This window comes from Neopelma chrysocephalum, unplaced genomic scaffold (assembly GCF_003984885.1).
Source record: "Neopelma chrysocephalum unplaced genomic scaffold, ASM398488v2 Primary Assembly neopelma1_60, whole genome shotgun sequence".
Lineage (NCBI taxonomy): Eukaryota > Metazoa > Chordata > Aves > Passeriformes > Pipridae > Neopelma > Neopelma chrysocephalum.
The window spans coordinates 720,961-747,817 of record NW_020897715.1 but is presented as its reverse complement, the minus strand read 5'-3'; the positions used below and the strand labels follow the sequence as shown (position 1 = coordinate 747,817).

The 26,857-nt window shown below is 37.8% G+C and overlaps 1 protein-coding gene across 4 annotated transcripts in view; it reads right to left on the bottom strand.

The window, feature by feature from the left end:
* The window catches only part of LOC113966595, a 290,519-nt gene that overhangs the window by 220,010 nt on the left and 43,652 nt on the right, over positions 1-26,857 (bottom strand). The window contains exon 1 of one of the 4 annotated variants that reach the window (XM_027681492.1): positions 14,451-14,832. The exons of 2 other annotated variants lie outside the window; for them this stretch is intronic. The gene's annotated coding sequence lies outside the window, so the exon portion shown is untranslated. Of the gene's footprint in view, positions 1-14,450; positions 14,833-26,857 lie in introns of those variants that run through there. One more of the 4 variants, XM_027681487.1, reaches the window with a different exon arrangement.

The following is a 26,857-nucleotide window of genomic DNA, read 5'->3' as shown; positions in this document are numbered from 1 at the left end:
AGTAAAATTATGGCATATAAAATGTGGCATACACTACCCAGTTGAGACTGATATATAGAGATGTGGAAAAGAGGTAGAAGAAGAAGACTTAAGAGTGACCAAATAAAAATTTTTGAGGAAAATCTCTGTGTGGAGCACCTACCACTAAGGTAAAGCTTCACAAGCCTGTTCCTAGTTGAAGGTTTTCTCCTCATCTAAATCTTCCCTGTCAGGTCCCTGATGTTTATACCCTCCAGCTGTTGCCTCCTTTCCTTGCCAGCCCAAGGCCTTTCCCAGCTGTTCTGCACTTCTCATCCCGAGTCTCCAGCATCTACATGCTCCAGCTGCTAGGTATTCAAATTGATACTATGGGCCTAACAGCCTATAACCTACTAGTTAACTCAAATAACTTCTTAATTCATAGGGAGGGAGAGGACAATCCATTGCTTTTAGACACAAGCCACTCAGATTTCATTATGTTATTCAGGTTTGTTATTTTAAAGACGGCAAAACAACAGGCTGGTTTCATCGGTACGTGTTGCTCTATTACATCACTCCAGTAACACAAAGCAGTCATAAACCCTGTTTAATTGGTGTTTTAAGGCAGCTTTATGGCTACAAGCATTGCTAAAGCATTACAAAGCAGAAGCAGCACTAACCTCTTCCCCCTGTTATCCCAGACACCACAAATACCAACAGATATTTACACTGTGGTCTAGCTATTGATTAAATTGCCAATTACCATTTTCTGCTCTCTGATTTCTGCTCCATTTGTCATGTGTTCACTGCCTTCAGCTAGCAAGGATCAGAGAAACCAGACGACATTTTGAGATGATCTCTTGCTTTCAGAGATATATATACACACGCATACATATCATATGCCTCTACAGAAGCTAAAACTCTGGCATGTACAAAATCAAAGTAAGACTTGAAAGGATTGTGATATTAGGACTTTGAAATAAATTAAAAACATGGTGTACTTTTAAACTTACCTTCGAATGCTTATTTGAATTCATGCTAAAGTCATGGTTTACAGTTCTTTCTATAACAATCTGGACTATACATTTTTTTTCTCTTCTTTTAAATGAAAATTAAGATTTTTATCCAATATCATGACCTGAGGACTTTAAAACTTCAATACACCCTCCAAGTTGCCAACTCCACCTTTATAAGTTCCTTGCATAAGAAAGATCTGTATTAAAGGATCCAGTGATTCCTAGTGCAGGTCTTTCAGCATGGTTTTCCTGCATGCTCTACATCTGTAGTAATGTTGATGTAAGAGAATTTTTAGACATTTCCTGCAATAAGTAAGTCACTTGCAAAAAAAATTATATTGCTTAGTAACTAAAGTATTAAAGATTTAGAAAATTATTACTATGTGGATTAAAAGGTAAAAAAAATAAAAAGTTAGCAAAAATTCTTCGTTTTTCTTCCTAGCTCAGTATTATAGAAAATATTTACATGCTTAAAATATACTAGATAAGCAATAGTAAATACCTACTTTCCCAGTATAAATATTGCCCCTTTATAGAATAATAAGCACTCTATGTATTCTATCAAAGACATCAACACTGTACTAAAATTCATGCTCTATATGAATATACAATATGATATGGTTGTAGGTAAAACACAGAGAAAGTAAAATAATGAAAAAAAAAAATCTGAAAAAAAAAGACTTACAGATCTTGCCATCAACTACAACTGACTGAAAGTACTGACAGGGGGACCTTTTAGGTTTCTCTAAATACATACTAAACAAGTAGGCAACATCAGCGATGAATTCAGACTCATAGTTTACATTTGTCTTTGTTCCTTTACTACCATTCACCTTTAAAAAAGATGAAGTTTCATACAAGCAATGATTTCTTCCTTATTACAAGTATTTTAATGGAAGATTGCCTTAGCATTCATTTTAAATGCACATGTAAACTAATCAACTTTACTTCTTCACTGTAGAATTTAAAGAAACAGATACTGCAGGAGTGATTTAATGGATCAAAACCATCCTAATCTTAGTTCTATGAATAAGTGTATAATAAAAAGCAATTAATAAATATATATTAAAATATAACAGTAGTGTCGCCTTTTTCAAGGCAGACATTGTGAAATAATGACTCTAAGATATACTACTTACAAGAAATAGCAAGAAAAAAAAAGTTAAATAAGGTTAAAAAATAACCACTCGTGAAAATTTTAGATTTATACCCATTGGTGTCCAGCCTGTGTCAGCACCACCTACCTTACAAGATGTCTATTCTCAGCAACTGTGTGCAGGTCTTCACACAAGCATGTGTACTGTGGCAGCATTGCATTTACAATCTGCTCATAATAGGTGGGGTAGAGTGGGCACTTGCTTCTTTCCCACACAAGGAACTTTAGATACCTCCATTTGACCAGATTTGGGGGAAAGGGATCATAAGATCATGTCTGCATTTGAATTAGATAAGTCGAGTTTCCCAATTGTTTCCAATTAGTCAGTGACATATATAAATATATAACTGGACATACACATTTGCAGATATCTCTCTGTACTTATATTCAGCTTTATTGTCATCAACAGCATGCCAGCAGGATACTGTTCAAAGCAGTTGCTTTATAGATGCAATCAGGGATTTCAAACGGAGGCTGTTTTAATCACAAATTCTGCCTTCATCAAAACCAACTTTTCTATTTATGGAAACATACTGGTTTTAATTTAAATGCCACTGGTGCACAAAGGCTAATGTGAGACTAACTGAAAAGATTTTAAGTGTTTCAATCTTATTGCAATAAATATTTTTGCTCCATTTTTTTAAATTCAGCATGTGTAATTACCAGGCTCCTGTTATTTCTGCTCTTTATAGAGTAATTCTAGCAACACACTTCTAAGGGGGCTAAAATTACTCTATATAATTTACCCACAGGGCTGTGTTCTGAATAGAAACTGTGTTACTTGATTCATTGCACAGTACATTTCTGTTGTACGTGTTTTTCTCTGTCACCATTTGACAGAAGTACTGGCACAGATCTCTCCAGTTTATCAACATTTGAGATGTCCCAAGTGAACCAAATAAAATCTTCTTTTTTAAAACTTGAGCAGTATGCAGCCTCTAAGCCAACACTGAGCTCACCTTACCATGTTTGAAGTTACTCAGTTAAATTATGGATGTTTCTGTGCATCTCTCACACAAACCTTGTGGGTTTTTTTAATATTTCCCTCAAGCTACTGACAAATGGCCCTGCATAGCATGACCTGAGCAGCCTATAGCATCAGTCTGTTTCTGATTATCCCAGTTTATGGTTGACTATGAATATATGTATCAAGTTAAGATTCTTTTTCTCAGCTTTCACTCACTAACCCTTTACAAAATACTCTGATTTTATCCTTGTGAGAAGCTTCCTAGTCCTTGATTTTTTCATCATATGAAGTTCTGAGAATTTCTATCTGTCCCAAAGCCTCCACTTCTTACACAAAGCCTATTCTGTGACCATTAGGTACCTATCTCATGGCTTTCCTCTTTTTTAGGACACCCAAAGAACGCCAACCCCACACCACTTCTCCCTCCCACCACACATGCTCAAGAGGTGCTACATAGATCTGGTTTACGTTTTTCAGCTTTCCATAGAGGTCTACTTGAGCTACCACAAAACTTGAATCAGCAAAAAGGGAACTGTTGGTTCTTTATTTTGCTCAAGATTCCTGCTTGGAAAGGAAAAATGGGTGAAGCACAAGTAGGACTGAGCCTTTTACAGTGCCAACATGCGCTTCCCCTACCTCACGTGCACTTCCAGTCACTTATTGCATTATGTGGGAAACTCATCTCTTCCTTTTCCTGTGGCCTGCTTCCCTTAGGGGCATTCCTCATGCCCAGGACTGCCTGGTAGGAAAGCAGCAAGGGATCTCTGGTGAAGGGATGTTGAGAACAGACATGAGTTTGCCAATCACAGAAGATATAAAAAAGAAAATTAATGAAGTAATTTTACCTCCTGTATTTGCACACACAGTGCACTTGCATGAGGATTTCCTGAGCCCAGGACACATTCGTTTTGCTGTGTGTGCTCCTGCACAGGTATATGGAAGTCCTAAGCACATAACCAGCCTCTCTGATTGACTGGGTGCTTCGTCTGTCTTTGGCAAGAGCCAACTGAAGCATGAGTAGATGCCTGACTCATGGAGGAGGAAAGAAAAGGAAAAGCATTTTCTCTTGCAATAGGACTCTTCACATTACTAAGCCACTGTAATTATTGCACTAACTGTTGCTGAACACCTCTGAGAAAACCAGCAACCTCAACCCATTGACTTCCAACATCCCAAAACAGAGCATTTGAAGTCACATACAAAGTCACATATGGATTTCCAGGCTGTTGAATGCAGGCCTTACCAGTTTATCAGTGTGTAAGCATGTGCAGTAAGCTGTAACCAAATATGTGCTTACATCTGGAAGCACTTTAAAAAATGTGATTGAAATATAAAAACCATATGAAACACATGATTTTGCAGGAAGTTCTAACATCACAACATGCTGCTAAAAGGAAAAGCGCACTACTGGTCTGGTCCCTGGTTACTGAACAGACGTGAAATGGGAGAGCCGTGAAAGGGAAGAGAACTACTTGCTTGGAAGCAGTAATTTGCATGTATGAAGAATCTTTTCCTTCAGAGAATCCCCACGGTTTACCCACCAAAAAGGGTGTTCAGAAATGCACAAAAAGGAGCCACGGAAAGACCTTCGTACGCCATTCCCACAGTAGCCTTTACGGTCTGCTTTACCAGCTGTAAGAAGGGAATATTGCTCTAAGGACTTACCTCCATCTCTGAATGCCCTGAAGAGAGGAAGAGACTTGTGTCCTGAGCACCGAGCTTGTAAGCACTGCAGGTATCGGAGAATGGCCACTGTGGCTAAATACATCTGTTATCCAGCATTTCAAAGGACAAATCCTAGTTGCTAGTAACTTTTTTAATTCAGCTGCAAATTCCATCCAAAAGTCGTTGCTGGATGGACTTCAGGTCTGCAGTGACCTGAATCATCAAGATTTTTCTCTTGCTAGTGGTAGCATTCCCATTTCTTGAAAAATGCCCAGGAGAATATTTAGAAGTAGCACCTTTCTAAAGCAGCCCATAAAAGGCAACTGATACTCAAACGTGAAACGTTTCTACTTTCCTCTAATAAATAAACTGGTGATTGCTGATGATCATCATGTGGCACTCATTCAGCTTGTAAAACAAAAGCATACTAATGAAAATGAGTTGGTGTTTTCCCTTATCTTGAATGACTTTAGGAGAAGAAAAATTATCTTACACAAGCTCCAGCATTTTAGAAAACCATATCTACATAATCAATAAAATCATAAAAGATTGTGGTGATTCATTTCCATTGATGAACCTTGTTTGGCTGAGAATTAGTGTTCTTCAAAAATATTATTTAAATAAGAGAAATAGGAAATCATTAATATTTTCTGTATTATAATTCTCATTTTTAGAAAAGACTCATCCCAAGTTTACAGAAGCAGGCAATTTGTCTAAGGTAAGATGGAATACATAGGCATTTTAAATGTAAACAAACAGAAAATACTGAAGTGCTTGAAAAATCAAGATTTTATCCTCATCTAAACATGTCTATGCTGACTTCAACAGAGCCAAGTAAAGAAATAAGTTCTGGCTTAATTCACAGTTGGAAAAAGTAGGTTTCCTCCAACTTAACTGTTATTATCATATTTTCTATCTCAGCATCCCCATCTTACTATTTATACAGAACTTAACTGCAGTTGGCCCATTTCATATGAAAGATTAGTACAAATCTCGTGTTCAGTGCAGCTTGTGATGACTGAAATAGTATGTAATATTTTCCATGCAGGATGAAATGCTCAGTAAATAGAAAAAAAACCAGCAAACAAGATGTTCTTGTTTGCCTATAGCAAGCAATTTACATCCTTTCAAGATCTTCTGGCATTTGGTCCTTTATTCTTTTGCAATAGCAAACCCAAGGTGTCCTGTAAGCACCAGATTGAATGAAACCTGCTTTCCTTCAGATTTATGCTCTTTGCTCTGCATCTCCACATTCTTTCTTCTCACTGCAAATGGCCACATCTCTCCACATTGTTTATTACACTATCACCTGGCAGGAGAAACTGTGCTGTGAAGAGTCTGGGACTGCACACATTTTTTTTGGCCACTGAGCCACTGCCAAACAGAATGTATAACAGCTATGTTCTGCCTGCCTCTTCCTCAAAACTGGCACTGATCTGGGGTTTTTTTCCTCCATACAGACACGGATTTTCATAAAACATGATATTCATTGAGAATTTAGCCTTTCAAATTTAACTGAGATAGATGAAAGGGTTCAAAACCCATGAAAAAGGGAAAGAACAAAGAAAAACATACAAACCTTAGTAGAAGTCTCACTTTCTTAGTGAGAGTAACAACAAATATTTAAGATTAATACTGTTAGTAATGTGACAGTTCACCAGTCCTGTCATATGCCAGGTCACAGTTTGGGTTGTTTGGGTTTTTTAATAGATTCTAAGATCTAAAATCCATTTTTAGGAACTGTGATGAGTGACTCTGCTTCCAATCCAGCAGGAATCCAGCATCTTACTTTAAGTGTGACATGCACCATACTTCACACTTCAAAATACAAGACTTTCACTTCCTGACTTCAGGCATACCAAAGATCACCTACAAATGCATCCAACCAGATGTAAACAATTACTCATAGAACATAGATAAATAGACTTGCAAAGTTAAAAACCAACAAGAAAAAAACCCAAAAAACTCTCTAGATAGATATTATCAAGTTAATGTACTTGGAGATAAAAAGGAACACCTTAATTTATAAAATAAATAAAAAGACTAAAAATATTTTAGCAATAAGAAATTGCATGCTTTAAGTGATTTGCCCAAAGCTACAAAGAAGCTAGATGATACCTTGATATTTCTAAATCCAGATGTAAATTGAAACTTTTATAAATTCTTAATTCTGTAGTAAATGCCAAATAAACCCAGGATGACAGAGACAGACACAATGACACTGTGTACTACATTCCTGTTACTAAATTCCCATAAAATAGGTACCTTTTCAAATTATTTAAACTAAAATGAAGGTGTTTAACCATGCCAATGTCTAAAATTGGAAGTTCTTTCCAACAGTTTGTAGCTAGACTGTCTTGAGAATAGACTCCTCCACGTGAAAATCAGTCTGATGTGCAACTATACATAGATACCATATGTAGCTCAATGTAGGTAAAAAGTCAAGTTTCCATGTAAAGTTTTTGATATTTCAGTTCTGGTCAGGTAAAAAAAACTGCTGACACATTTTCCCTTTCAGAGTCCATCCCCAATAACCAGAGAGTTCTTTGAAGTCACAGTATCAGACCATGTATAAAACATTTTACTAATTTCAATTTATCTCTGAGAAGACTGAAGCATAAAACCCCCTATATTTAAAGTAACAGCATCATTTGGTTTAATAGATAATCATTAAATATAAAAAAAGTTAAGTGTAGGTAAACTTCTTATACTCTAAATAAATCTATTTGCCTATACACTGTCATGCATTGCTTTTGCTCACAATCTTTTTTGGGGTTTTGTTCAGAAAGATGAATGTTGGAAGGGAGGCAGTTTTGGTCAAATTTTAAGCAAAAGAGTAGTGGATTCGATACATGAAATGAAGCATGCCATCAAAAACCCTCCCACCAAAACTGTCAGAGCTGAAGTCTAAATAATATAAAATAAAAGATGGAATAGATGGAATAAAGTCAGGATTCTGTGTGTCACTACCATGCTGTTCCCTAATACATAAATATTAACCAGAATAATTAAATATTGGTTCAGTTCAGAGGTTTTCTATAGAATATTATATATTTCTATTCAAAAAAGCAATTCAGAAGCTATATTTGCTGTGACCTGCTGATATGCCAAAAATAAATCTGTCATACTCCATAATCTAGCAGTATGTGGCATGATGCTATTTAAAATAACAGATTTTTGAATATAAGTGGTTGAATAAAAGAAGAAAACATAAAACAGTGATAACTTTGAGGTAAGACAGAGGAGATGACCACTGCCTGTCCTGCCAGAGCTGAGTTATCAGTCACAGTACTGTTGTCAATTACTGGTAGTAATGTTGGGAGAGATGCAGAAGTTGTTGAATTACTGTAATTATGTATATAGGGCACCATATAAAGAGGGGAAAAAACCCCAGCCCATCTTCATTTCAATTAACACAGTTACAATCTAGGAAGCCTTCAGGAAAAAAGAAAAAAAAAATTCCCTGTATTATTGTCCATATGAATATATATTGCAATGCCCATATGAAACTTGAGCCAGCCCTGCTCACTCAGAAGGCTTCATAGTGACATTCCTTTTTGTGAAAAACTACAGCAAGAACTGATTGTGATTCTTAACTTCTGATTCAGTACTGAAAACAAACATTTCTGGGAAACAGAGCCAACAGCAGCATTAAAATGAACAATCTACATCCAAACTCAGTATTAATAATACTTGAAGAATCTGGAAGATGGAGGGAGCCTTCATTCCTTCTCCATGTGAGATGCTCCAAGATGGCAATCTTGCTTCCTGTGTTTTCACTTCTCAGCACCCAGCTAAGTTAACCTTGGATAGGTGCTCACACCAAGCACTTTCAGCATTGCAGTCTCTAAGGACAGGACAGTTCTATCCACATGGGATGCCCAATTTGCAATAGGATCCTCATAGCAAATAAAAAAATACCTGTATGTAGCCTAACACCTAATGCCAAAAGACATGTAATAAGTAGCTGTGATTTAACATCTCCAGTATATAACAATTTACATTTATTTTTACGTCAGACCCTTAAAAGTCGTCCACAAACTACCTGTTGATTACATTGTTTCAAGGGTTGTTGTTCAAAGACTTTTGTTGAGTTGGTTTTGTTTACTCCATTTTTAACAGGAGAAATATAATGTATTCCTACTTCTGCTGCTTAAAATTATTTTAACATGCTTCCTTTAACAAAAAAAAAAAGAAAAAAAAGAAAAGAAAACAAACAACAAAAAAGAATCACCTGTGGTTTGGGACTACACAATGAAAAAATTCCAGCCAAAAAATACAGTTAAAAGAACAGCAAAGTGATGGAAAGCAAATGGCTTGATGTAACTTAAAACATGATTAAGGTACCAGATCCTGCCAAATTTCTTGTTTTTATTCCAGAAACTGGCACTAGCTTGTAAATGAAAACAAACAAACAAACAAAAACACAAAGGAAAGAATTTGAAGAATCCGACTTTTCTTTAGCATTAATTTTTACAGTTTTTACCTAATACTCATGTAATTCTCATTGCTGTCAGTGGAAGGATAGCTGGGCCTACCCTGGGTACTTTTGGACAAAACTTCCCTTTTGAATTTCCAGCCAGAGCTTGAAAGAAGCTTTATGGGGCCAATAGAGAGCACACTCTGATTTCCATATGATAAATTCTAAAGTATTTTCAACACAGACTGATTCTGTCATGTTGCTCTGTCCCATTTTGTATCTTTTCTGAACAAAGTTCTGCGCTGATCACTTTCTCCTCCATTTTCATCGTTTATAACTTACTCTCTGCTACTAAAGGCACAGATTTTTATTTCAGGTATTTATTACAGACAGGCTGAAATGGCAGATGCTCAGTGACGACCAGGTCATAATCATTAATAACTTATAAAACATACACCAAAACCAAATCCTCATTTTCAGCATTATTTTAACCAGAGTCAATTCCGATCCATTCTTTTGAGCAGCTTTCCAAGGTTGTACACCCTTACAGGGGCAGCAGGGAAGAAGGAGAAGCAGCAAAAGAGCACTGGGATACCTTCAACAAGCTCTGCCACAAAGGACTGTTCTTGAAGAACGTCTTTAGCTGGTGCTGCTTTTTGGAAATAATGAAAATTGCCAACAGTGATGGGACATGTACTTCTTTAATTTATCTTTTCCTTTATCATTTAACACCATTAAATGTGCACTGTTCAAAATGGAACCAATTACAGGGCCTGCATGTCTTTCACAGGACATTTATGGTCCATGGGACATTTCTTGGATTAAGAGATGTGGAGAGCTGGTAATACAAATGGAATACTGTCACTCAAAATGGCTCAAAAGAGGGAGAACAGGGTGCTTTTTGCAGGACTTCAAGCTGTATTTCTTACCTATTTCTATCATATTGCTAAATAAACTGGGATTACATAATGAATACTAACAGAGTCTTTGTGTTTTAAAGGTAATACCAGAATTGGAAAACTCATCTAGTTATTGCTTGAATCACCAAACATTTACATAACGAAGAGGTAGGTATCTCAGAAACTGGAGATAGCACTGTAGTGTACTACTCTGGTTGTGTGGTCATTTTCAGTAGAATATTGAGGAACCTTAAAACGTTATGGGTTCCACATTCATACATTGAAAATCATCATGAACACAGTTTTGAACTCACCCATTGACCTCACCGAACCCCTACCAAAGTCAGGAGGACCTTTGACAGAGTCCTGAATAAAGCCACGCGTGATAAAAAGAATTTAAAGTGGGTGGCCAGAGGAGAGGTAGAGGAAAGTCCATTGCCATTTCTCTTGTCCTTCACAGATTTCCTGTTTTCTATTTTCTCATGTTTCATGCTCCAAATGGCTTGCATCTCTCTCGGATCCAAGAATCAGAATTGCCCAATGACCTTCCAAAGGGTTTTACAAGAATTTTTAAAGTTACTGGAATCTTGCCGGAGTTGAGAAAAGGAACTTAAACCAAAAAAACAACCAGACACATCACATGTAACCATCCAACCTCACCTTCACTACTAGACAGAGCAATATAAGTAAATATAAGAGGATCTTAGGTGGAAAAGTTCCATTTAACATTCTCCTCTCTGAAATGCTGTGACCATATTTTTGGAAAGAACAGCCTATTTTCTTGGATGAATTTATAACTTCAGGTATAAAACTGACTGCCAGCAGTGGAAATGCTTCTGAACAAACCAGAAGAAAGACAGCACATCAGTTGACAATTCCCAAGACACAGGCTCATCTCAGTGCCTGACAGAACCTTTTAGTCCTCTCTCATGCAATATTCTTTTACATTTAGATCTCCTCTGTTTTGCTTTTCCAGTTCCTGCCTCTCTTATTACTGCTCCTATCCTCATCTGTGATTACTTCTGCTTGTTCTCTGTGTTCATTTGCTTTTACCCACATTTTATAATCACTTAAATAACCTCAGGAGAAAAATGTTTGTCCTTTTATCTGTTCTTCTTTCACCTTCATCATTACCTTTTGGGATAGTCTTCTGCTGATGGTTTGAATATGTTGTTGGAAAGCAAAAACGAACTGAAAGTTAATCTGGGTCTCCCAAAGATCATATTCCATGTGATCATGGAATATGAAACTTTTCTTTGTCTTTGTTTTTTTTTTAAATTCTTTTAAAAATATTTTTTTTTCAAAATTACTAGGATTTAACTTAGGGTTTGGGTTTTAACTTTAAATTCATCTTATCACTGTGATCCACTGACTCCATGAATTCCACAATTCTCCTATACCTGTCAATTTTCCTTCCTCTCTTGTTATAGACATCACCTTGTCATGACAGCATAAACTACTGCCATTCTTTGAAAGAAAAATCAATTGTTAGTCTTGAATTTCCATGATTTCTCATGTGACAGTAAAGGTACCCATAGGGGTCATGAAGACCTGTTTCTTTTAAGGCACAGGTCAATAAAAGGAACAGGGCTAGTAAATAAAAGTTTTTCTTCTTCCACACAGATCAACAGAACAAATCCAAAAGTTAACCTCCAAAATCACTTTGTAATTCACAAAATAAACCTTGTTACTCCTTGAAAAACACTAAAAATGTTAAATACAAACTTTTCAAAAACATTAACACCATAAACACTATAAAGCAATAGTGTTTTAACCTTTTCAAGACTACCTTTTTTTTTTTCTCTAACTGGTGCCAGAGAGAATTAAAAAAGACGGTATAAATATTTTAGTTTGAGATCATGATTCTTTGACTTTCTCTAAGAGAGAACAGTAGTATTTGGAGATATACTATTGATGTTTAAGCTTTCTGCCAGTCACACTAAGTTGTGTCAGCCCTTAGACGGTCAGTAAGAACACCACATTTAATCATCACTCACATCATTATTGCAGGGATTCCATGAATCACAGAACACAGCTACTGGGAGCAGATATTCTCCTTTTAATAATAGATATAGGCATAAAATCCTCAGTAAATTCTTCTCCTCCTCATTAAACCTTTTCCCCTTCATCAGGCTGATCATCAGAGCATGAAGAAATGTTTCATAACCCTCTAATCTGGTGTCACAACACCAGTGGTGCATTATTTTGCCAATGGAAACCCAACAGCACAGAAAGGATTGATCCTCTGCTCGTGTGCCTATGGAGGAGGTGGCCACGTGTGAGCACCCACCAGCCCCTGCTCCCCAAGTGCCTCGTGACCACCAGGACGTGGATGGATACCCAGCTCTCCAGGCCACCAAAGCTGGGAGGAGACCATCTCCTCAAAGTTTCTTTTACTTTCAGTTTTTAAAGGTGTAAAGAACACTTCAGCAGGGATTCCTCCATCACAGTAGAGCCAAGAAGGAAATCATATTTATGTTACTTAAGAGGACATATTTCTTTCCCTCAGAGTGAACCCTGAAACTCTTAAAAGGAAAGCACACCCTTAACTAAGCTAAGAACACAGTCAATAATTTTCTTGTAGAAAGTCTAATGTTTAGCCCAAGTCAAAATATGCAGAAATTCAATTCACAATAAGAAAACATGAAGAATGAGGTCCATTTAGATCACTGTACACTGCAGCATCACATTCAAACCTGTATGCAGCTTTCTTTGACAAAATTCCCCCACCTTTTATTTTTAAAACCATTTTCAGAATTGATGGGTAAACTCAGGATCTCAAACTGGCAAATCAGAAAGGACACAAGAGGTGAACAACACAAACTTCTGCACTTGAAAGGGACGGCAACGTGAGATCAACTCAGATCTGAAGCATCATCTTATTTTTTTAAACAGGCACTGTGCTAAATGCTAGCAAGTTTCAGGTGAGCAGACAAACTTAGAAAGACTGGTGAAGACATGATAGTAATATACCCTCTGTGTAGAGTTCATCTGACCAACTTTTTACATTGCATATTAGAATTATTATATCAAGTGAGCTTTTTCTCTTTAGCTCCAAAGATTTTTCTTGCACCGACTTTGGCTACTTTTTTTTTTTTTTAAGAAAACTATTTATTTAATGAAATATATGATGAAAATAATTTTGTAGAGAATCACACTTCTGCTGGAGGAAAAACAGACTCATTTCTCCTCTAAATTACAGACATCTTAAAACATCACATGCAGAGTAACTTTGACATGCCTTGATGATTTATTACTCTAAATTTCCTCCACTCAGCAGTTTTTGCAAACATGTTTCTAATGTTACTGTCAACATGCAATGTTTAATTCTGTTGCTGTGCTAATAAAGCAGCTTTTTCAAAGTAAGTCAGAAACTGAAATTACATTATAGCTCAGATCATATTTATTACCATTACACTAAGTGACTAGTGTATCTAACACAATCTGTTCAAGAACTTATCCAGAAGTATTGTGTTTCCCTCCTTAAGTGAGTCAAATGTTATAAAAGTCTTATCTTCTGCATAATTGTGCAACTTACCTAAAATTTAGACAGCTCTCTGGTATTTTTGGAAATATGTATCCAAGTATCAATCCCTTTTCTCTTAGCAGAAATCAAAATAACTGAATGTTGTTTTAAGAAAAAAAATTATGTGCATCACAACAAAGGAATGCAAAAAAGCTGCAGGAAAGCTTGAGCAAATAAAATAAATATGGAGAGAATAAAACTGGCTTCCCCCCAAAACCGGAGTTTGTCAAAAGAACAAAGCACACACAAACAGCATGTAAAACCTGAATTCAAAATACGTTTATAGAAAAGGGATGAGGACACATGTTTTTTCTATTTCAGCTTGAAAAATAAAGGGACACAGCAATGAGTCTTGCTGGCAGGCAGATAACTCATAGGCCCTGACCCTTCGACTCACCAGGAATTCAAACACAAAGCTCTTTTCATAGTGACCGTGCCATACATTCTCAAGATAAGGCAGCGAAATAAGGAGCAATGGAGAGGTGCCACAAAGCTCGAAATGCAGAAAATTCTGCATAGAAATTATGTTCTCTCATTCACCTACATGCAGCTGCACACCAAGTGCTGGCTGCAGAACTCTTTCTTTCCAAATTAGGAGCCATGCAGCCTGCTTTTGGAAACGGGACCTGCCTCCTGAAGCAAGCAAACGCAAAAGAGAGAGCAAGCAGCAAGGAAAGGGCTATCCCTGTACATTTCTGTATCAGTCAGAATTGAACTGCACATCCGGACAAATAATCTCTAACACAATGAGCTTCACAAAAGGATTGCTGTGGTAAAACGGAAGGGTTTTTAGAAACAACAAAAATAGCTACATTTCAAACAACATTTCAAATCTGGACTCACCATGAAAAAGCAACAGTTGCCTGAAGTTAGTGTGTTATTTTCTGCCCTGTTCCATTGCACTTTTTGCCTAGTTGTCCAACACTTGGTAGCTCAGAGCTGCCACACAGAGGCCCCTTCCGTGATCTGGCTTATTTGCCTGTCAGTTTGAGTCTCAGCTTCTGTATGATGCAGCTGTGCACTTTGCTGAAGGTCTAATATCATTTCCATAAGCTTTCTCCCTGACTGGAGCAAGCAGTTTGTTCTCCCTGCTCAATAAATACTCAGATCACTTTTCTGGTACTCACAGGGATAAAGCTTTAAGTTGTTAAGGAGTTCTTACTAAGTAGTGGGTGGAGAACATAAGCTCAGTACAAGGAAACTCTGCGCATAATCAGAAACTGAGAAACTTCCTCCCTTTCCCCCAACCCCTCCTCTCTCCAGGCAAAGCTGCCAGTGCCTCCTTTACAGAAATTTAGGAATGTAAAGGGAGGACTCAAAGGGGCCCAGTCAGACAAGCCTTTCTCAATCAATTAGCTTGCAGCCATTACTTGTGACCCTAGGTCACACAACATAAGTGTGTGGGGTGTGCCTTTAGGGGTACACCAAAGCTACTTATTAAAACTTACATAACCAAAAGTGTTCAAAATCAAATAAACTCGGAAAGCTGGAAAACATTTTCCACGTTCCGCAGTTTTGCTGGAAGAAGAGTTTTGAGTAAAGAAATGTTACTTTGTTTTTCCAATAACAAATCATCTGATGCAGAAAACTAACTTTTCTGTACTTTAAAAAAAAAAAAAGATTGAAATGTGAGATACACAAGCAGACTTTAAAATGATATTTGCTTTACGATTATACAAAAACTAAATAATATCAGCATGAGTGATATTTGATGAAGCACATGATCATGTTCCTTAAAATAAGACTATTGTCTGTAGCTACAAAGGAATGGATGTTTATAGGACTGTTTAATTTATTCATGAAGTTCAGCCCAGGTACTTCACTCCTCCGCAAGAAATGAGTTCTCAGCATTCAGATTCCATTTTTCCTTTTAATACTCCAACATAACAAATCAAACAATTTACTTTTTAAAAAGGCCCAGAATATTTGAAGACTGCATTAAGTTGTCCTGCACTGAACACACAGGGAGACGAGGGTGTAATTTACCACAATTCCCACACAACAAGTATACACCCCTTGGCGTGAAGGAAAACTTCAAAAAGACCCTCAGCTTCATATCCTGCCAACCCAATGACATGGAGATGATGCCTTGGAAAAACCCATGAGGGAGTCCTGATTTCAAAAGCAGATCTATGACAACCCCTTTCTGGGCCAGACGAGATCAATGCACCGCAGGGGCGATGCACTTTAATCTCAAGGTGCATCGCAAAGCATCTTTAAGTGGTGCCACAGATCAAGGCTAATACATAGCTGAAAAAACAGTTCAGCCTAAACTTCACCGTCTACTGAAAGTAACTGAGCAACCGCTACACAAAAGCTCGTAGAAGACTCAGGGAAACACATAAGAAAGAAAGTAGCAGTAATGTACTGAAATTCATTGGGGTTGTCGTAGACAACCTGCAATCTACATGTTCATTCTCCATTAAAATCCCAGTGAAACGCTCCGAACAGGCAGCATGGCCTGTGTTAGTTCAGACATTCATTCAAGAGATCAGATTGCAGGATCAGGGACACTGAGTAAGTGCCCTGGGGTAAGGATTTTATTTCTGTCTTGCACATAAGACAGCATTTAATAAATTAGGTCACATTTAAATCCTTGGAAAGTCCTGGCAGTAGAAATAATAATCATGGACACTTTAATTTTGAATGAAAAAAATGGGCTCAGGATTAAGATGCTGGATTGGAATTTAGGATATTTGGATTCTGTTCCCATTTGTGTCTCAAGTGGTCCAAATGATTTGGGAGACATTATTTCAAGTTTTGCATTTATGCCAAATATCACTTGCCTTCACCTCCTCAAAATCTATCAATAAAAAAGGGATGATGAAAATAATATTCAATAAATGCATCCCTTCAATACTGGTTCACAACACATGCTCTACATAGTGGAATTAAAGCAGTATTGAATGTAAAATATTTACTGACACTGGACTTCTGAGTAACTGAACACAAGGAAAGTACCTATATCAAACCTTCTGAAACATCATTCAAATCCATTATAGGCTTCAACATACACTCAGTCTCCAGGAGATAAATACAAAGCCATGCACATGAATAACAATGTAGGCTTCATTCTCTCTCTTTTAACCCTCTAAATGTAAGGTTCCTGGAAAGCTTACAGAGTTGGGCCCTTAAATCATAAGGGGTTGGAGTCCCTAATAATAGGAAAAATATGAGAGGACAGTGCTTGTCAGGAGACAGGCTGTCTGGAGTGTTGGTCCCAGCAAGTGTTAAGAAATGGAGAACTCACTCCATCTTTGGCCAATCTCTGTGAACTTCTAGGTTAAATCAGAGGAATTACCATTGATTTCAGGTTTCCCTTTAACCTACAATTTCTAAAGCAAGATGCATCCCAAGCAGTCCACTTAGTTATACATTCACACACCTTCCATTTGGAAAGGTTGATACGGAAAATTTACAACAAAAATAACAAAGAAATTTAAAGGATGTTTTTAATGTAACTTAAAACAATGCTTCCACACTGGAAATAATAATAGAATAATGGCTCCTCCTGGCACTGTTGAGTCCCCTGGCTAAGGACTCTTCCTTTTCCTGATTGCTGGCTGTAAAATTACCCCTCCATTGGCACCACTCCATCGCTGCCACATTTCAGCCATGCAAAGGCAATGTGAGCCATTTCAAAATAATCTCTAACAAAAAAAGACACAAAGGTTGAAGCAGAACGAGGTCCTCAAACCAAAGATGGGATCTAGGAATATATAAAACTCCTTTAACGTTCTCAGGGAGCTGTGCTGTGAGCAAAATTCTTTTTAATTAATGAAAGTAAACACCACCTCAGTGTTTCCATTTTTACAGTCTAATTCGGATCAGCCCAGAACAGACTATTTCAAGGAAGGGTGATGTAAGTTTTCATATATTTTTCCACATTCTGCTCTTTTTTCCTCAAAAGTAATGAATTTTGGAGAGGTCTACCTTAATTAGCCACCTCTTTTCCCCCTTATCTGCTGCGTGATCTTTCATATTAAGAAGAAAATGCTCGACTCCTTGCACCGAGGTATTTTCACACTTACTAACTCAGAGGTAGCAAGAAGATGCAATGTGTAAGTATTATACAAAGTCTTTTCTTTGCATATGCAGATCTTCAGGCTTGGAATACATCCAAGTTCAATGTGATCAATACATGATCATGCTACATTAAGGAATCCTTTGAGAATAAAAGGGATTTCTTGTTATTTGGGGGTTGTTCTTCTGCATAACAGTGGTCCATATAAAAAGCAATACCTGTAACATTTATTCACAGAACTAGCTCTCCTCCTCAGTTATACTCTTAAATGAGATTATATTCATTTTAGTTAGAAAGATAAAAAAGCTATGTGGAAAACACTTGTGGCGGAATCACATCTGCAAAGTTTATAGTGTCGATAGTGGTACTCAGCAAGACATTCATATCTTAAGTCGTGCTGTAAACACTGCATTAAAAGCAACTGCTTCTTTAAGAAATAAAACAAAACTAATTCCAGGAAAAAAAAAAGAAAAGCTTGCAAATACATTACAGTACTTTGAAACAGATCTTCCACTCTTTAAGCCTTCTTCCCCTGAGTTCCCCCACCCCCTTTTCCTTTCAGGAAACAAAACTCAAGAAGAGAAAGAGAGAGAGAGTCAAAAGGTTACAGCCGGCTTGTAAGTGCAAAGAACGTGAGAGGCCCATTCTTCCCCTTAACACCTGACATCCCAGGGAACATTTTCTGCAGTGCCGAGTCTGGTGGATTAGACATGCAGCTCCTGTTGATAATGGAAGCTGTGCATCTCATTCGCCATGCAGTGCTACTTAAAGTTCTTCTCCTGCTCCGCCTCTGTAAACTGTTCTTGCTCCTGCTCCACAATTACGAACTTAATTAATGTAAATTGGCACATTGCCACGATTAGACCAAGTTAAAATACCTTCTCTGAGTCCCAGAAAATACATAAAAATTCATTCCTGGAATTCTGAAGTTTGAAAAAGTTGCAGTAAATCAGTAAAATCATGTAATTTATTCTTAATTACAAATAAAACCCCAGAGAGAAGCTACTACAAAGCTAATAAATGTTAAAGCCTTGATTAAAAAAATCCCACCTGATTGACAACCTTAGTGGCAGCGTTATAACATTCATGCTACTATTCCTTGACTCAGAATACACAGGTTTCCCTGATTTCCACATCTAGGGCATGTTTGTGACAGCTACAGAACAATGAAATACTAAATTACCAAAGTATTTGCTGCACCTTTTCTAGGATGGAGTTTTCCCATATCCCTCAGATGTAGCTGAGATCTACTTGCTTGGCTGATGCTGTAGGAACAAGGAAACAATTACCTTTAATTAGGTGCATAATCGTACACAAAATGGAAAAGGACTGAGAACAAAGTTAATTCTAAACACCAGAAGTCTTCAGGCAAAAGTACAAAAGAGAAACAAGATTGATTAGGGTAGAAAAGGTACAGTTCACAAAAATCAACATCTAGCTGCAATAAAAAATAGTAGGGGAAAGTGACACAATATGATTACTTGGAATTTCCTGCTACTAATAAATGCTATGTTCTAATTTAAAGATAACTTTGTTTCAAAAAAAAGATGCAAATTCCAATGTAAAGCTGAGTAAAAACTTTAAAAACTAATTAATAAAATGCTGGCATTGAGAACACGGTAAAAAATGTGAGTTCTTTGCTGTAGTGTGGTAGTTCTGGGATGTTGCCCACCAGAAGCAACCAAATAATGTCAGTCCCTGCTTCCTCTCACCCCTCACCTACCTCATCCTAAACACCAGCCAAGTGCTTTTTGTTGTATTTAAAAGACACTTGAAGAAGTTTGAGGGTGTAGTTTCTAATCTTCTTTTCAGTGTGATGAATATTGGAAGTTTTGTTTCTTGGACTTTGCAAATATCTTAGTCCAGTAGATGCTAAGAGAGAACTGTGCCAGGTCTCCAGAAACATACTGAGATAATTCAAATATTTAGGGGTCAAATGTGTGAAAAATCCAATGAGAACTTTCCAAAGAAAGCTTAAAGGAAGACTGTGGAGATGTGCAGCTCCTTTAAGAAGATTTTATAACCAGTAGAATAAGACTTTCCTGAAGAAACTGGTTCTTACTACTTGTTTAGATGTATTGCAGTGAAAAACTTCAGCTTCAGCTGGTTTTATTTCCTAGACATGAAAACAAGTGGGTGTGAGTTTGTCACCTGATTGAAGGACTAAGGTTATTTATTTATTTTGTAAAGTCACTTGGGTCTTAGAAGTCTGAGTGAATACAAAGACAGAGATTAAAGAGAGTGCACTCATTCCACAGACAAGCATTAAATGAGATTTTAATGAGGTCTGTCCATCACCATTGCCAGTAACCTGCCAGGTACCACCAGGGAAACCCTCACTTTACTTGCCCATTGGCTAGGATGGTTTAATTTAGCTTTGCTGTTCAGGTGTGAGGTGCTGTTCATTTTGACCACAGAAACCAGACCAGATACATACAAAGACACTACTTATTTTAACAATGTTTGTATTTGTAGAAAATATTCCTATGAAACAAATCTAGTGCCAAAAAGACCTTGAAGGGAAAGATACATAAATGAATTCCAGCATCCCTGTCAAAATAGCAACAATACCATGTTTGTATCCAAAAACTGGGTCAGGTTGACTGAGTGGATGTAGGTTGGACCAAGTTTAGAGTGTAACTCCAGACCAGCATGTACAGCCACAGACCCTACTGTAAAAAAAGAGTATTTAGCTGTTCTTGATGTGAATGAAGATTTCTTACAGCACCTGTCTGGTGGAGATCCTGCATCCTCACACACAGCTCATTACATTAATCCATTCAGGTCTGCAAATCATTTCCCATGTTGCCAATGTGGACAAGTAATGAATCTGTTATTGAAAGAATGTGAATGTCCTAAAAATGTTAAGAAGTTTTCAAATTCAATCTCATAACATACATGAAAACACATGGATGGGTAAAACCTTTTTCTGCCATTGCCCACACCAGCATTTAACATGTGCTTTTAGAAGAAAAGTCTGGAATTTTTATCTACTGCATATCTAGGAACACTTCCCTGAAAGAGAACTGTAAGAGAAAAAAAGCTTAGTAATATTTGCTTCTATTTATTTTCTCTGAAGTTAACGCTCCTTCTTTATCTGTGAACTTTTTTTTCAGTGTCATGAAAAGCATGACCTTGTTGAAGCTTCTCAGTTAAAAATGAATTCTCAGTAGAAAAATATCCCTAAAGTAGATTCTCTCCCTTACCAGGGAATGCTCTGGCAGTCAACTTCAATTTGCCTTAAAGACAAAAAGGCATCTCTCTAGGGATAAAAATCAATCCCCAAACTGTCAGCAGCAACATACAAAGTTTAGAAATGTGCTTAATTCAGCACAAACAAATGCTTGTAAATTGTCAAGCCAATAGGTGAGAAGTGTCTCTTCCATTAAATAAAATCATGAGCTAAATGAAGAAACTAAAAAGGGAACAAAGACACCATAAGCAGATATATTTTATCCACCCGATATCTATTAAGCACACTTGTACAGAATAATAAGTCATTCTTTACTAATAGACTACTGATTATGTTTAATATTATTTTAATTGCTACTGATTTTTTAAAGGTTTTCATTACTGTTGTGTTCAGGTGCATGCAAAAGCACACCTTCTCCATACAGCTTGGCAATGAGCAGCAGTTTCAGACACCATCAACTCAGATTTGCAGCCTGAAGGTGATCCACACTCAGCAACAAGGAAATCAGTTTTCCAGCTTGGAGACATCACCACAAACTGCAACAACTGCAGAAACGACTGAAGCCATTGCTGGCTGCAGATATGCAGCAGCCATGCCCTTTTTCTCCTCGCCTCAAGGCCAGAGCAAGGTTAGAAAGCCCAGCTGGAAGTTCTTGCCTTCTCTTCTTCTACACCTCGTGGTAACTGTGGAAGCTGCTAACATCCTCCTGCCTTCTCGAGGTGACCCTGTCTCCACCTGGCCACAGTCCGACCTCCTGGGAACTGCCCCCACATCCACTACAGTGCAAAGACAAGGTACAGGGTCTGGCTGAATGGCATGTGGGCAGGCAAGGAGACCTTCCCCATCTGGCCATTCTGTGTGCAGTCACTCTGGAGAAAGGGGTGGGACTGTTTGGTGGGTTTAGTTCAAGCCTACACCACACTCCTGGAAACCATTGATCACAACAGGACAGAGACAGAACATCCTAACAAAGGGAATAATATAGCCAACTGTTACAGTAATTTCTCCCCACCTCCCCAGGATAATGAGAACTTGGATTTTTCCTGCTATAAATGTATTTCCTACCCTAGTAGATGAGGCCATGACGATCTACACTTGTAAGAAGAAAGGTCTTGGAACATGCTCAAGATTTGAGCAGAGCTCTACCCCATGTCATTTATCTTCAGTGAAACAATCTTTCTGTACCCCTGTTTCTGATCCAAAAACCTCCATCTACAGTATAAAATATTGGCTTTGTTATCACATAGATTCTATGCAATAACTAGTAAAAGCTTTTCAGCTTTGTTCTCACATGTGGCTGTATACATCACAAAGTCCTGGAACAAGAAAGTGCTATTCAGTGCAAAGAAGGAGGTGTTTTGCAAAAAAGTAGGCTGTATTTTACCTAAAAAATCCAAACCTGCAATGACCCAAAAATAAAACAAAAAAAAACCCGCCCTCCTTTAAGAGGATCTAACGCAGACTCGAAGATCAAGTTTCAGTGTTCTAACTGCAGAGTTACAACCAAAACATCCCTATGTGTTAAAAATGGAAGGGCATGTTCTACCGTGTTGAAAAATCCACCATAAATCAGTTAAAATATGAAACCATAAAAACATTTAAAAATATAAAGTGAATGGACAATGTAAGAAAAGAAAGGTAAGTGGAGGAACCATCACAGCAAGATCAGCAACAACCAGAGCACAAAACATTGCTATTTGAGGGTTCTTCTGTGTAGAATGCAGAAAAAAAATAGACCAAGGTCCATGCTGGAGATCCACTGCAAGAAAGATGTGACCATGTGTCATTAATATGCTTTTATGTTATTTTCTGTGAGCACAGAAAATACCCTGAGTTGTGAACTTTTAGGTAGAACAAGGAAAGAAAAAGAAAAACCATACCCAACGAGGAAAAACTGTAAGACAAAAGTTGCCATATCTTTCTGCTGATACTTTCAGAGATAGCAACACAGTGAGATTCCCACACGCTGACAAAACATGTCACGCAATTTCACATATAAAGCTGTAAGTGCCGGAAAAAGAATGGCTACTGCTACTCTCTGAATTGCCTTATTATAAAGCTTTCTATGGAGACTATTAAGGGTTGGAAGGGGAGGAAAAACCCTGACATTTCCTGATTTATCTTGAAAATCAAAGTCTAGGCTATTTGCAGCTGATACTTCAGAATGGTCAGAAATATTTCATGACCACTTTACCAAATAAATTTTATGATTCACGAGATCAAAGGAGAAGATTAGCTCAGGAATCTGAATATCATTTATTTTGGCAGTGTGCATATGTTAGTAGATTCTTGTGGTCCTCCCCAGGATTAACATGAGTTTTGAGAGATGGTATGGGTTCCATACAAAAATCTCCAAGTTCGAAGCTAAATTCCTTAGTTTAGTGACCTAGGAAAGTCAACTAGAACAACTGAACTGTCTAACATTCAAAAATAAGACTGTAAACTGTTACAGAAGAGAGTAGAAATTCAGAATCACAGGTATTACAGATCTCTCTCATTAGCTGCTTCCCTCTTTCTGACAGTACACCATCACCAGAGTCCTCCCTGAAACTGTTCTTAATATCAAAAATCTTTCTCCAAAATGTACATATAATTTCTTAAATTGATCAGATTGATAGTTATAACTGTAACTACTCTTCATAGAATGCAAAAATATTATTGTTCTTCGGTTTTCATAACAGTGATCTGTTTATTTATTATTTAAAGAGCAGTTCCTTCTCTGTCCCTTTCACAGAAGACACTGGTTGTTGCTCAGGTCCACAATATATATGTCACTATTTCCATTGAGTCCAGAGGTAACAACAATGCAACTTCAAGCTAAAAGGCCAAATGAACAGGTTCAAGTCAGCATCAAATAAATGGGGTCTTGGCCATAAAATCCACACCACATCCTGCCCTTGGAAGGCAGAGTTCCATTTTGGTTGAGTCAAGCAGGGCAGTCCATAATCCTGAGAGTGCTTATTGCTGTCTGCACACACCTTCAAGCACTCTGTCATATTTTCAGTCTTTTCTTTGTATCTGAGCTAGAACCTCCCAGATTCTCTAAGCATGGAGAGTGTCACCACTTGCAGAATCAAAAAGTGGACAGGGTTACTGGGATTAATGTAGCAGTTCTCACAGAATTAGCAGTGTTTAACAGTTTTGTTTTAATACCTTTGGATGAGAATTCCTGATCCTGCAAGCCAGGCTGAATCCATGCCCCATACCTTGAAGAACTGATGGGATAGGGGACTCCAGGAGCAGCTTACTAAGAGGTAACCAGAAGGCTGTTGTGCTTTCCCTGTCCACTGCATGAGAGCCAGACAGTGTCTGAACAATTACTGTTTGATTTGGGTTAAGAGTCAGACACCACCCGGGGCAACGTCCAGACTGCAGCCAGGGATACTGTTTCCGGAAACAGGAACGACAGGTGGGAATTTGCAAATGGTAACGCTTATACACTTAGAGCACCACTGTGTTTCAGGGCAGACCATTAAAACACAAGAATACGACATTTTTCAGGGTGATTTTTTGCATTAGGCCTTGGCAATGTTGAGAGCAGAGTGTATCTCCAAACTCCCTGATCTTTTGTAGCAGTCGATGATCCCGCACTTAGGGATGCAAATACTGCCCTACCTTCCATGCTGTTCCAGTTTTAGTCTGTCAGATAAATGTGCACCACATCATCCAGTGAGAGAGCATGGAGGCAGTGAAAGGGGGCTGCTGTATGACCAGAAAAGGGTGCTACTTTCAGAACTCCATCATTTCAGTTATGGCTGTGATCCTGGCTTCTTTTGTTATCTGATATAGAGGGAGAAAAATTGCAGCAGGTCATTGGTGACTCCAGGAATGCAAAGCTATGAAGACAAAATATATGCTCTGATTTCTGGAAGTATACTGGCTCTATGTAACACCTTCATTTTATCTTTATCGGTAGGGACGATGCATAGGTGGACAAAAATTGCTCTCTGAAGACACCAAATGGTTTGTGAAACAGACCAACCTCCATTGAACAAACCTATTTTTGATTCTTAGCAGACATCCACAGCCAAACATTTGTCATTGCTGCTCATCACTCATTTGTATGTTCAAGAGAAAATTTGCTCAACTTCCAATTCAGACAGTATATTTTATCACCTTTGACTGCCTGGCTTAAAATACTAGGTAGGTATTTTAGTACTAGGTAGGTATTTAATCAGTCATTTCTTAATTTAATGCTTCTTCACTGACTCCATTCATGTTGAATGGGCTGATGGCTTAAAGTTCATCACATTATTTCCCACCTTGCCTGAATGGCTGAAACTACATGAATAGAACAACAAGACATAAACTTCTTAAATACAAGGCTATTGGGAAAATAATAACCCATAATAAAATTTCTAAAATTATTATGGTCTGGGAACAATTCCAAGAGGAGGAAGACCATGTGTTACTACACTTTTAAAATGAACAGAACTTCACAGACCTTCTAATGAAACAATATATTTTTAATATTCAGGCACCACTAACTTATAACCTTTCTGAGCCCAATAGGTGAAAAAAAACTGAGAGAGCAAAAGTACTTATGCACATTGGGCATGGACATGAGACACTTTTTTCTTCAAGGACTACACATTCCCTCTCTTTGCCTTTTCCAGTGCAATCCCCCAATTTGAGTGGTTGTCATCTGACACCTCAGACTATCAGGTTATTGCTTAGTGAATGTTCTCTTCTTGTTTACACCTGAAGGAAAGCTGAAGCGGTTTCAGGGTTTAAAAAGCCCTGTAGCATTTGAAACACCCTGGGAAGTGCAGTTCCCAAGACACAGCTCCAGTCTAGCATTGCAAGGGGCACAGCAAAATTCCACATATGACATTACCAACGTGCCCTAAACTCCGACCCAGGGGAACCATCTTTAAGGTTGAGAGAGCACTTCAGTCTCCGTTCCTCTACAGACCTTTGGCTCTCTGCTGAGGCTGCTACCCAGGGTGCCAATTAGTGCCAGCTGATTGCTCTTCTGATGTGCACACCTCTCTAGGAACTGGACTGAAGCTACCAATTCATTTCGTATAGGTCACTGGATGTTGACAACTTTGTAAGAGATTGACTAAGGCCCAATTTGGATTAGCAATTTAGCAGGAAGGTCCTGTACCGCACCGCCCTCCAACCTCTCTCATGTATGTAATTTTAATACAGCAACTTCTCGCCTGCAAATTGACTACAGTTTCAGAGAAAGGGGTGTTAGAAAACTCCAGAAGCAAGTACATTTACAAAGACTGCCATAAAGTGTTATTGGGAAATTAAACTGTGCCTTGCCCTCTTAACCTTTTGCTATGTAGACTGCATTTAAAGGATTTCATTAGGGCCAGAGGCCAGAGCTTACATTTCTGTTGCTAAGCAAAATGAATCATGGAAGAAATTGACTTAACTGGGGATTCCAATAAAATACTGGTTTTAGAAACAGGGAGTCAACACAGATTCATCCACTTCAAAATTTTCAGGACATGGACAGGACATTTGTGTTTTGTTCTAGAATACGGAAAACACGCATATTTATAAAGCCTTTTACAATCTATTTTAATAAACTCACTTCTACAAAACCCTAAGAAAAATTACTGTGAGAGTCTCACTTGAAAAGTACATACTAATTCAGGCCACAGGTTACCTGCAGTAGTTAAACTTTCACTGCTGTTAACACCATACAGCGTATTCTGTGGTATGAAAATTTCCCTTAAGCTGCAATCATCAATTTTACTAGCTAAACTTCGGCCACATGCTTATTATAGATCCTACTCAATTGATTCCAGTGCCAGCCACTACCTCTGGGACAAACAACCCTGTGATGGTTTCTTTTCCCTACATTCTCTTTCCTAATGCTGCTATAGAATGGAAGTGGGATGCTGACAGTATGTGCACTCTGAAGATTCCTCTGTGTCAGACTGAGTTCTTTCAGGAATTTCATTGCCTTAGCTAATCTGCAAGAGGTGCAATAATTTTTTTAACCACATTAAATGAGTAGAACCACAGTGCACATGCAATTCTGCCCGGTGTAAGGTGACATCACGACTACCTCCA